The following is a 13,429-nucleotide window of genomic DNA, read 5'->3' on the forward strand; positions in this document are numbered from 1 at the left end:
ACATCAACATCACATCACATCAACATCACATCCACATCAACATCACATCAACATCACATCAACATCAACATCACATCAACATCACATCAACATCATATCAACATCACATCAACATCATATCAACATCACATCAACATCACATCAACATCACATCAACATCATATCAACATCACATCAACATCACATTACATCACATTACATCACATCACATCAACATCACATTACATCAACATCACATCAACATCACATCAACATCACATCACATCAACATCACATTACATCACATTGCCAATAAACATGAGCCAGATTAGTCATGCATCCCAAATGGCACTTTGTTCCCAATCTACAGTACTACTTTAGACCAGGACCCGTAGGGAATAGGGTGTGATTTGGGACACAGTTATACAGTATTCATTGTCATCCAGATATACAGCAGTAGGTAACAGCAGTAGATAGCAGCGGTAGGTAGCAGCGGTAGGTAGCAGCAGTAGGTAGCAGCAGTAGGTAGCAGCAGTAGGTAGCAGCGGTAGGTAGCAGCAGTAGGTAGCAGCAGTAGGTAGCAGCAGTAGGTAGCAGCAGTAGGTAGCAGCAGTGGGTAGCAGCGGTAGGTAGCAGCAGTAGGTAGCAGCGGTAGGTAGCAGCAGTAGGTAGCAGCAGTAGGTAGCAGCGGTAGGTAGCAGCAGCAGATAGCAGCAGCAGATAGCAGTACATAGCAGCAGTTGATAGCAGCAGTAGGTAGCAGTACATAGCAGCAGTTGATAGCAGTCAGTACTGTAGCAGCTGTAGATTGCAGTAGATAGCAGCAGTAGATAGCAGTAGTAGATTGCAGCAGTAGGTAGCAGCAAACATATTTCCACTTTGACATTGTGGGGGTAGTAACAAAAAAAGTGAGACAAAAAAAATACTCAATTGAATCAATTTTAAATTCAGGCTGTAACTCAACAACATTTGGAAAAAGCCTTTCTGGAGGCGCTGTACTCCACAGCCCTTACGGCATGAATACTTTTAGAACCAACCTCGTCCCATACAGGTACAGTAGAACAGTATGGTGTTTCATTCTGTCCCCCTGTCCTTTCTGTGTACAGGAAACAGAGGTGGTGCCGGACAGAAAGCTACTTCAGCGTGTTCTGAGGGGTGGTGGTGACGGGACTGGTGGCAGAGGGATACGCCACTGCCAGGAAACAGAGCTCTACCTTGACTTCTTCCTGTCTCTCGCTGTCTGCAACACGGTGGTGGTTTCCACGGCAACGCAGGCTCAGGCGCAAAGACGGAGAGTGAGTCGTGCTCTGTACCAAGTGTTCCGTTCCTCTCCTCCGTTCTTTTCTCTTCACTGTGACCCTGACTTGGTGTAGGAGAGAGGGAGATGGGATGCGGAGGAGGGAAGGAGGAGCAGCGAGGAGGAAGAGTGGAGGAAGAGGGAGAGGAAAGTGGGGAGAGAGGGAGATGGGATACGGAGGAGGGAAGGAGGAGAAGCGAGGAGAAGAGTGGAGGAAGAGGGGGAGAAGTGGGATCGAGAGGCGAGATGGGATACGGAGAAGGGAAGGACGGAGCAGCGAGGAGAAGAGTGGAGAAGGAGGGGGAGGAAAGTGGGAGAGAGGAGATGGATACGGAGGAGGGAAGGAGGAGAGCGAGGAGGAAGAGTGGAGGAAGAGAGGGAGGAAAGGGAGGGTGGAGAGGGAGATGGTTTTGTGACCTCAACTTCTGAGACCGCAGGTTATATTATCAATATTTTGATTTTGATCTAATATTAAAAACTTCCTAAATTAAAGGCTCTTCGGTGATAGATCCTGATAATTCCTTTATGCAAATTTATCAAGAACTTAATTTCTAGGAAGTTACATTTTACTTATAGGATATCTGTAGGGTCGAGTTCTTGCCCTGCAGTCCAAGATATCTTTGGCATAAGGCTATAGTACTGCCCTGCAGCTCCATGATCATCTGGCCAGTAAGAGCTATGAGCTACTGGCCCTGCTAGTTCGCAGATATCTGGTCGTAGTAGGCAACAGTGAGGGGACGCAGGTGAGAGACAACTCCAATTTCATGCTAATTTCAAGCAGAGACATACAATTTAAATTAGTCTGCCTCTTTATTCGTTCTTGCTTTCTCTAGTATTTATCTTTCAATCTATCATACACGGTGCTCTGTCCTCGGCTGGGATAGCACGTTGTTGGCCAAAACGTTCTCCTTCTCTCATCATGGTCAGTGTTTAATTTACCTTAATTCTCTTTGAGGCTCCAGACGAAAATGTCTAGTGGCCCTTTTTATACACTTAAATTAAGCCCACACACACACACACACCACACACACACACACACACCCACACACACACACATTCACACACACACACACCACCAGCCACCACGCACATGCAGCCCACTCATCACACACACAGGCACGCCACACACACACACACAACACTGCACACCTTACACACACTCCATTTTCTCCTCACACGACACATTCACACAACACACACACAACGTTGGCATGGCACGCGCATGGGGAGAAACGCCCCGCCGTTAATATGATTATCCCAGAGTTCCTGATATGGCGCTCACGGGAAGTACGAGAGGGCCACGGGCTGTTCCTAGAACTCAGGATCGGAAGCGATCAAAACAGTCATCCTATTGATAGAGTGGGGGTCCCGCTTGTGAGTGCAAATGACACGGCAGAGCCGAGCAGTAGAGTTGTGATCTGACATTGATCAGTCTCCTCATCGTCTCTCTACTCAGTTGGTTTTCCTCAAGCTGGTCAGAGAAGGTTGCCAATTTTCATACTTCGAGCTAAAACGTAAAGATATCTCTTAATAGAGAAATCGAACTCAAGTAAAAGTGAAAGTCACCAGTAAATCAATGTAGGTAAAAAAATAAACAATTGTAGTTTGCTAAAACTATTACTAAGGTAGCTGTGAAAAGTAAAACGAGATAAGTATTACACAAATTTCTCTATGACATTGAAATATTTGACATAAAGTTCCTATATTTGAATTATGTGTGAGGGTGCTGTGCACTGCATCCTTCATTTGGCGTGCCTGGGTCTCTAGCCAATACATCCATTACATAACTGTAACCATCCCGTGGACGTGTGTTCGTCCCCCCCAGGGGCCCACGGGTATATACCGAGGACCGTTCGGCGTGTATCCTGTACAGTTCCATCATGCTGAGCACCCATTGATGGCAGCGCTGATGCGCAGGTCAGTGGTGGCTTCATGAACAGGGGACTACTCCGAGCGGCCGTCATTACAATCGCCTATACGCCGCCATGCAAGGCTTTGCTGGGTACAGGGGAGATCTAGTCTATCCACACATGAGGAACCGAACAACAATCGGTAGGGAAACCTACACACACACACACACAACAGCACGCACCACAGGCAGCAACTGCGCACGTCACGGCACGCACGCGGAGACGCACACCAGCCACACTACGCGACTCAGCACCACACATCACACATCACTACACACCTACACAGCACACGACACACAAGCACACAAGCAACACACACACACACACACACACACACACTACACACACACCTACACACACACACACACACACACACACCACACACACAACACACAAGAGAGACAAGGTAGACGGACGCCGATGGACAGTGATGGATTGATTTGGATGAGCTCTGCCAGTTTCAGTTCACATCCCTGGGGGACACGACAATTTACTCTAGTTAAGCAGTCCGCCATTTCCTTAGAAATTACATTGTCTGTGTGTTGCGCTTTACTGCTTTCTGTGAGATTCATTGAAACAAGCACCTTCATGGCACAGCTTCTTCCTACTTCTGTCTTGGGTATAGAGTAACAGGTTCGAAGTGTAATGAGTTTTGATAGAACATCCTATTCCACAGTTCATGGGCAGCCAGGGCGGAAAGCTACAGCTCCTATTCCATCTATCCGCCAGCCCAGACTGCACTGTACAGGATTCCACTATCCAGCAGCCCGGACTGGCACTTGTACAGATATTCCATCTATTCCAGCAGCCCAGACTGCACCTGTACAGTATTCCATTCTATCCAGCAGCCCGGACTGCACTGTCACGTACTTCTACTCATGCCAGCAGCCCAGACTGACTAGTACGTAATTCCATCTATCCAGCAGCCCGGACTTGCACTGTAGAGTATTCCATCTATCCAGCAGCCCCAGACTGCACTGTACAGATATTTCCATCTATCCAGCAGCTCAGAACTGCACTGTAAAGTTATTCCATCTATCCAGCAGCCCAGACTGCACTGTACAGTATTCTATATGTTCCAGCGCCCAGGACTACACTGTACAGTATTCGATCTATTCCAGCAGCCCAGACTGCACTGTACAGTATTCTATATGTCCAGCGGGCCCAGACTACACTGTACAGTATTCTATCTATCCGCAGCCCAGACTGCACTGTACAGTATTCTATCTACCAGCAGCCCAGACTGCACTGTACAGTATATCTATCTATCCAGCAGCCCAGACTGCACTGTACAGTATTTTTATCTATTCCAGCAGCCCACACTACACTGTGTAAGTATTCTATATGTCCAGCAGCCCAGACTGCACTGTACCGTATTCCCCTGTGGATTCAGGATGTACAGTGATTAAGTTTTGTTAGTAATCATTCCACTTAGCCATCTCCCCTTCTTTCTCTCCTGTCCTCTCTAAAGCACTGAGTGGAGCAGACAGCTAGCTGCAGACAGTTAGCTGCAGACCAGTCTGGCATGTTCTCTCTCTCTCTCTTGCACCTTTTGTCTCTCTCTACCTTTTTGTCTTTCCTCCCTCCCAAGCCCTGATTTAATTGGCCGAAGCTTTTAAACCACATTGATATTTCAGCAAAAGGTCAAATCTTCAATTTCCATCTAAGAGACAGAGTCAAAAATGCCAATGTTGGATGTTAGTCTGTGCTCCTCTGTGGTCATTAAAGATCTCCTGGCCCTTTGAGAGGAGAGAGGAGAGAGCGAAGAGAGGACGAGAGAGAGAGGAAAGAGAAGAGAGAGAGAGAGAAGGAGAGAGAGAGAGAGAGACGACGAGGAGAGAGGAGAGAGGAGAGAGAGAGACGAGAGAGAGAGGAGGAGAGGAGAGAGAGAGAGAGGAGAGAGGAGAGAGCGAGAGGAGAGAGAGCAGAGAGAGAGAGAGGAGAGAGAGAGAGAGACAGAGAGGAGAGAGAGGAGAGAGAGAGAGAGGAGAGAAGAGAGGGAGAGAGAGAGGAGAGAGGAGAGAGAGGAGAGAGAGCGAGAGGAGAGAGAGGGAGAGAGAGCGAGAGAGAGGAGAGAGAGAGGAGAGAGAGAGAGAGGAGAGAGAGAGAGAGAGGACGGAGAGAGAGGAGAGTGGAGAGAGAGAGAGGAAGAGAGGAGAGAGGAGAGAGAGGAGTAGAGGAGAGAGGGGAGAAGAGAGAGAGAGAGGAGGGGAGGAGAGAGAGAGAAGAGAGAGGAGAGAGAGAGGAGAGGACGAGAGGAGAGAGAGAGAGAGAGGGGAGAGAGATGAGGAAGAGAGAGAGAGAGAGGGAGAGAGAGAGGAGAGAGAGAGAGGGGAGAGAGAGAGCGAGAGAGAGGAGAGAGAGAGAGGAGAGAGAGAGGGGAGAGAGAGGAGAGAGAGAGGAGAGAGAGGAGAGAGGAGAGAGAGGGAGAGAAGAGGAGGAGAGAGCGAGAGGGAGGAGAGAAGATTAGAGAGAGGAGAGAGAGGAGAGAGAGAGAGGAGAGAGAGGAGAGAGAGATGGAGAGAGAGGAGAGAGAGGAGAGAGAGGAGAGAGAGGAGAGAGAGAGAGAGAGATGGAGGAAGTGGAGCTCTTCATAACATCCTGTCTATCTAATCATCCCTCTGCTTCAAATAGACTGAGCTGAAATTACTCAACAGCGCTCAACTCTGTGTGTGTGCGGCGTGCGCGTGCGCTTGCGTGTGAGTGGAGACATTCTGTCTCTACAAGTGCTGCCATGCCACTCTCAGTGGGGCAACATATTGATGATGGTGGAGGAATTACCTCTAGAACAATATTAAACCTGCTTACAGGAGGAATTACCCCTACAACAAATATTAAACCATGCTTACAGGAGGATTAACCCCTTAGAACAATATTAAACCTGCTTACAGGAGGATTAACCCCTAGAAACAATATTAAACCTGCTTACAGGAGGATTTACCTCTAGAACAATATTAAACCTGCTTACAGGAGGAATTACCCCTAGAACAATATTAAACCTGCTTACAGGAGGATTATTACCTCCTAGAACAATATTTAAACCTGCTTACAGGAGAATTACCCTAGAACTAATATTTAAACCTGCTTACAGGAGGATTTACCCCTAGAACAATATTAAACCTGCTTACAGGAGGAATTACCCCTAGAACAATATTAAACCTGCTTACAGATCTAATCAAAGGTGTAATACACCAATGCATGTCCAAGACATGATCACAGTTATCATATTCAACCCTCGTAGGAAATAAACAGCCCTTTTTTATGAACAGACTGGGAAGTAGCATATGTTTTGTAATGAACAATCTAAACCACCGTAATACAGAGTAATACAAGGACTAACCGATTTCCAGAAATCGTATTACACCCCTTGCCATATCTAACATAGTTCAGTGTGGGCGGCTAGTGTGGGCAGAATATCACCTCAATATTTTCACCACGTCTGCGTTCTCAAGGCTAGTAGAAGACTCCCCAGTCACTATAAACAGGTTCCTCCAGTCATTCACAGCCAGAGATGACAAATGTCATGGAAGCACACCGTCCTTGTAATTGATGCTGGTCTGAGGTCACAAACCACACGGCACTGTGACTTGACTTCTCCCCTCTCTGACATTAATAATAAATGATGTGACACAACTGCTTAGAACTCCACCCTAATCGACAACAACAGAGAAACTTCTATGGCTGCATTTCATTCCTAAACATTTCAAAAAGGTGTCCCCTCCCCTTTGGGAGTCAACAAGGGTATAAGGAAGGGAGTAACTTTCTGAAATGAATTGCAGTCTACAAATAACAGCAAACCTACAAATAACAGCCAACCTACAAATAGCAGCCAACAAATAACAGCCAGCCTACAAATACAGCCAACAAATAACAGCCAGCCTACAAATACAGCCAACAAATAACAGCCAACCTACAAATAACAGTCAACCTACAAATAGCAGCCAACAAATAACAGCCAGCCTACAAATACAGCCAACAAATATCAGCCAGCCTACAAATAACAGCCAGCCTACAAATACAGCCAACAAATAACAGCCAACCTACAAATAACAGCCAACAAATAACAGCCAACTGTATAATGTGTTTTCCAGGCAATGTGTGCGTCCACCCTGGACTGTACTCTTGAAGAGGTGAGGCAGTATGGAGGTCCAGGGGACCACAGCCCCTCCATCGGCCTGGTGATTGATGGGCATACCCTGGGCATGGCTCTGGAGTCAGACCTGGTGGAGCGGTTTGTGGAGCTAGCTCGGCACTGCCGCTCTGTGCTATGCTGCAGGGTCACGCCTTTACAGAAGAGGTGGTTAGGGAGAGACTGAAGGTCATGACCCTGGCTATAGGTAAGAGATCCCCAGGATTGATCCACGAGAAGTCAAGATAAGAAAGTGTAATGTATTGTAAACTAAAACAGTTCTGTGACCAAATGTTCCCCTTGAATGGTTTAGGTTTAGGAAGGGAATGTCTGTAGATATCCCCTTTAGTGTCTATAGTTTTGCGGTTTTAAAGCCAATCTAAGTGTAGCTGATCCTTTCTGTCTATCACCACTGGATTACTTCAGGAGACGGTGCGAATGACGTGAACATGATCCAAGTAGCTGATGTCGGCATCGGTATATCGGGACAGGAGGGCATGCAGGTTTGTGTCAGGGCTTTTACTCTGAAGATTCTCTGACATAGCCTGGTCCCAGATCTGTTTGTGCTGTCTTGACAATGACCATATGATTTGACAAGACAGCACAAACACAACTGGGACCAGGATATGAAAGATTTTGATTCTCTGTCATTCTAAACCCAACCAAACACATATTGAAGGAGCTGTGTGCGTTTGATTCTCTCTCATTCTTAACTTAACCAAACACATCTTGAAGGAGCTGTGTGCGTTTGATTCTCTCTCATTCTTAACTCAACCAAACACATATTGAAGGAGCTGTGTGCGTTTGATTCTCTCTCATTCTTAACTCAACCAAACACATCTTGAAGGAGCTGTGTGTGTTTAATTTGATGTAGGTTTTATTTGGATACATTCTAGTCCTCATTTGGACTAATCTTCCAAGAGTCCTTAACAAATTTTAACATTTAATTTAAAAATACAATCATGTTTTTCTGTTTATCTTCTGTCTCCAGGCTGTCATGGCCAGTGACTTCTCCATCTCCTGTTTTAAACACGTGAAGAAGCTTCTCCTGGTCCACGGTCACTGGTGTTACAGCAGACTGGCTAACATGGCCATTTCACCCCGTCCGTCCACCGCCAATGCATAACACCAATCTAAACACTCGTGTTGATAGGCGCCTCGTGTTGATAGGCGCCTTACAATCTCTTCCAAGTCAGATATTCTTCTTCTTATTGGTTCAAGGCCCAGTAAGGACTTTGTGCCATTTCTAATCTGTCCCCCAGACCTATGTGAACATCCTCTTCTGGTACCAGTTCTACTGTGGTTTCTCGGACATCCATGATTGACATCTGGCTGATAATCTTCTTCAACCTCTTCTTCACCTCCGCCCCGCCCATCATGTTCGGAGTGATGGACATAAACTTTGCCACGGAGACGCTGCTGGGCCTCCCAGAGCTGTACAGGAGTGGCCAAGGGTCAGAGGTCAGTGTTTAAGGGGTTAGGGGTCAGAGGTCAGGGTGTCACAACTAATTTCTATTGGTGAGAAGATGCTTGCTGTGTCGATATTAGTTTCGGTGGTGAGACCCCAATGTGTAATATCTGTAAATAGATGAGTACTTTATTGCGTATCTCTTTAGGCTTAAATGTGTGTCTCTGATTTCAGGGATATAATCACTTTACATTTTGGATCGCCATGCTGGATGCCTTCTATCAAAGTCTGGTTTGCTTCTTCATTCCATTTTGGGTAAGAATGACACTTGAAGAACTGTACAGTCACCTCTGATAGCTAGTATAATATGTCAATTTCAGTGGACAATAACGTTTTCAAAACGTTTTCAAATATAATGAGTTAATGGTCACTTTTCCAGACCTACCATGGATCAGACATAGACATCTATACGTTTGGAACTCCTATTAACACCGTGTCTTTATTCACAATCCTTCTGCATCTGGCCATAGAGATCAACACCTGGGTGAGTCACATCTGGTTTTAGTGAGCGAGCAACATCTCTCAGCTATGGTCAAAATACTGTTTAATACACTCTATCTAACTTTTCATTCCCAACCCCATTCATATCTGTTATATCTCTTCATAACCATCCATTCATATCTGTTATATCTCTTCATAACCATCCATCCATATCTGTTACGTCTATTCATAACCATCCATTCATATCTGTTATATCTATTCGTAACCATCCATTCATATCTGTTATATCTCTTCATAACCATCCATTCATATCTGTTATATCTATTCGTAACCACCCATACCTGTTATATCTATTCATAACCATACATTCATATATGTTATAGCTGTTCATAACCATTCATATCTGTTATATCTATTCATAAACATCCACCAATACCTGTTATATCTATTCATAACCATCCATTCATATATGTTATAGCTGTTCATAACCATTCATATCGGTTATGTATATTCATAACCATTCCCACCTGTTATCTATTCATAACCATCCATTCATATATGTTATAGCTGTTCATAACCATTCATATCTGTTATGTATATTCATAACCATGAATATCTGTTATATCTGTTCATAACCATCAATTCATATCTGTTATATCTACTCATAGCCATCCATATCTGTTATGTCTATTCATAACCATCAATTCATATCTGTTATATCTATTCATAACCATCCATACCTGCTATGTCTATTCATAACCATCCATATCTGTTACGTCTATTCATAACCATCCATTAATATCTGTTATATCTATTCATAACCATACATTAATATCTGTTATATCTATTCATAACCATCCATTAATATCTGTTATATCTATTCATAACCGTTCATATTTGTTTGTTGATCTTGTCTTGTTTACTTCTCTACCCATGTGTTATTGATAATGTATTAACCCATGTGTTATTGATCATGTATTAACCCATGTGTTATTGATCATGTATTAACCCATGTGTTATTGATATCTATTAACCCATGTGTGTTATTGATAACTATTAACCCATGTGTTATTGATAATGTATTAACCATGTGTTATTGATCATGTATTAACCCATGTGTTTTGATCTGTATTAACCCATGTGTTATTGATCATGTATTAACCCATGTGTTATTGATCATGTATTAACCCATGTGTTATTGATCATGTATTAACCCATGTGTTATTGATAATGTATTAACCCAGTGTGTTATATTGATAATGTATTAAACCCATGTGTTATTGATCATGTATTAACCCATGTGTTATTGTCATGTATTAACCCATGTGTTATTGATCATGTATTAACCCATGTGTTATTGATCATGTATTAACCCATGTGTTATTGATTAAATTGTAATTAACCCATGTGTTATTGATAATGTATTAACCCATGTTTATTGATAATGTATAACCCATGGTGTTATTGATAATGTATTAACCCATGTGTTATTTGATTAATCTAGTTAAACCCATGTGTTATTTGATAATATATAACCCATGTGTTATTATCATGTATTAACCACGTTGTTATTGATCACGTATTAACCCATGTGTTATTGTTAATATATTAACCCATGTGTTATTGATCATGTATTAAACCCCATGTGTTATTGTCATGTATTAACCCATGTGTTATTGACAATGTATTAACCCATGTGTTATTGATCATGTATTAACCCATGTGTTATTGCTAATCTATTAACCATGTGTTATTGACAATGTATTAACCCATGTGTTTTTGACAATGTATTAACCCATGTGTTATTGATAATGTATTAACCCATGTGTTATTGATCATGTATTAACCCCTATGTTATTGTCTTATTGCTGCTCTAGACTGTAGTCCACTGGGTGATCATGCTGGGTAGTGTATCTCTGTACTTCGTGGTGACCCTGGTCTACAGTGCTGTGTGTATCAGCTGTAATCCACCATCAGACCCCTACTGGATCTTGCAGCAGTAAATGACTGACCCCATGTTTTACCTGGTCAGTGTCATCACTACTGTGGTCGCCCTGCTGCCCAGGTAAACATAACATTACTGTAGTACTATATAGCATCTATATGTTATACTGTACATTACATTTACATTTTAGTCATTTAGCAGACGCTCTTATCCAGAGCGACTTACAGGAGAGTGCATACATTTTATTACATTTTTACATACTGAGACAAGGATATCCCTACCGGCCAAGAGCAGACGCTCTTATCCAGAGCGACTTACATTAGAGTGCATACATTTTATTACATATATTTTTTTTTATACATACTGAGACAAGGATATCCCTACCGGCCAAACCCTCCCTACCGGCCAAACCCTCCCTAACCCGGACGACGCTATGCCAATTGTGCGTCGCCCCACGGATCTCCCGGTTGCGGCCGGCTGCGACAGAGCCTGGGCGCGAACCCAGGGACTCTGGTGGCGCAGCTAGCACTGCGATGCAGTGCCCTAGACCACTGCGCCACCCGGGAGGGTGAGTCATGCAGCAATAACAGATGGTCTACCTGGTCTGTGTCATCACTGCTGTGGACCCCCTGTCAAAAAGTAATGTACATTAAACTGTATATTACTATATAATTACTTTAGCATATATAGCTGTATTTAAATAGAAACCCTGAAGGGAGCTAGACTGTAGAAGGAAGTCGTACTAATTTGCACCATCAGTTCTGTGGTGGCACTGTTACTGCTACCTGGCTAGCAGACGGTTATGTTGGGATTCTAGCTATGGATTTATTTATTTACAAATGTATTTGTCTTGGATCCTCCGTGGACTCCCTAAACAAGTGTTGGCTAAGAGAGAGAGAGAGCGAGAGAGAATTGGCCTGAGATTAAATTAAATGATAATCAGATTAACTGAGTTGATCATGAAGAGCCCTTGATGACAATAATTTAGGGTCTCATTTCATTTGTTAAATTAACCCTTAGTGACAGTAATTCAGGGCCTCATTTCATTAGTTAAATTAACCCTTAGTGACAGTAATTCAGGGCCTCATTTCATTAGTTAAATTAACCCTTAGTGACAGTAATTCAGGGCCTCATTTCATTAGTTAAATTAGGCCTTAATAACAGTAATTCAGGGACAGGCCTCATTTCATTAGTTAAATTAGTCTTTAATGACAGTAATTCAGGGCCTCATTTAATTAGTTAAATTAGTCCTTAATGACAGTAATTCAGGGACAGGCCTCATTTCATTAGTTGAATTAGGCCTTAATAACAGTAATTCAGGGCCTCATTTMMTTAGTTAAATTAGAATATTGATATGTCTACATTTCTCTGTAGTCGGTGCAGATGCTGAAAAGATCAGGGGTGTGTCGCGGCTCAGTCAGCCTCTCTTCTCTCTCTTAGTCGAGGCCATGCCCCTGAACGAGCTTCATATTCACAGTCTTGACACACACACACACACTAGTGCGGAGGCACACACACACACACACACACACACACACGCACACAGAACTCAGAACGAGCGTCATATGCACAGTGTTCACAATGCTCTGATTTACATCAAATGAGCACATATTTTATACTGGCCTGCTTTCCCTCCACCACCACCATTACCACACCATCTCTCTCTCTCTCCCCCAGGTACACATACCGTGTGCTGATTAACACAGTAGCCCCCTCCCCCATCGTGCGGGCTAGGCATCTGGAGCGACTGGACCCCACCACCAAGGAACAGTGGATCAGGAAGTGGAGGGGGCTCAGGGGAGAGAGCACATGGGGGGTTGGGCCCAGGAACAGACCCAGAAATAGGAGCCTTCTCTGGGCAATCAAAGTCACCACTGCCCCCACCATCATCCACCTTGGAACCCTTTTCCTCTGAGCACCATCCGGTTTGAGCTCCAACAACAACGAATTGAGACATCCCAGAAAGTGACATCATTATGAACGTCATCACCAAGAGATCGCTCAACCCCTTTCTGTCTTGAGAACCTGGGGGATCCTGGGAGAACCTGGGGGATTCTGGGAGAACCTGGGGGATCCTGGGAGAACCTGGGGGATTCTGGGAGAACCTGGGGGATCCTGTGAGAACCTGGGGGATCCTGGGAGAAACCTGGGGGATTCTGGGAGAACGTGGGGGATCCTGGGAGACCTTGGGGGATCCTAGGAGAACCTGGGGGATCCTAGGAGAACCTGGGGGATTCTGGGAGAACCTGGGGGGTCCTGG

General features: G+C 44.2%; 1 pseudogene; it reads left to right on the forward strand.

Annotated features, from left to right (window-relative positions):
- Positions 1 to 13,084, forward strand: part of LOC139025046 (phospholipid-transporting ATPase VB-like) — a 32,307-nt pseudogene extending 19,223 nt beyond the window's left edge.
- The last annotated feature ends 345 nt before the right edge of the window (positions 13,085 to 13,429 follow it).

This window comes from Salvelinus sp. IW2-2015, unplaced genomic scaffold, assembly GCF_002910315.2.
Source record: "Salvelinus sp. IW2-2015 unplaced genomic scaffold, ASM291031v2 Un_scaffold2182, whole genome shotgun sequence".
In the NCBI taxonomy this organism is placed as follows: Eukaryota; Metazoa; Chordata; class Actinopteri; order Salmoniformes; family Salmonidae; genus Salvelinus; species Salvelinus sp. IW2-2015.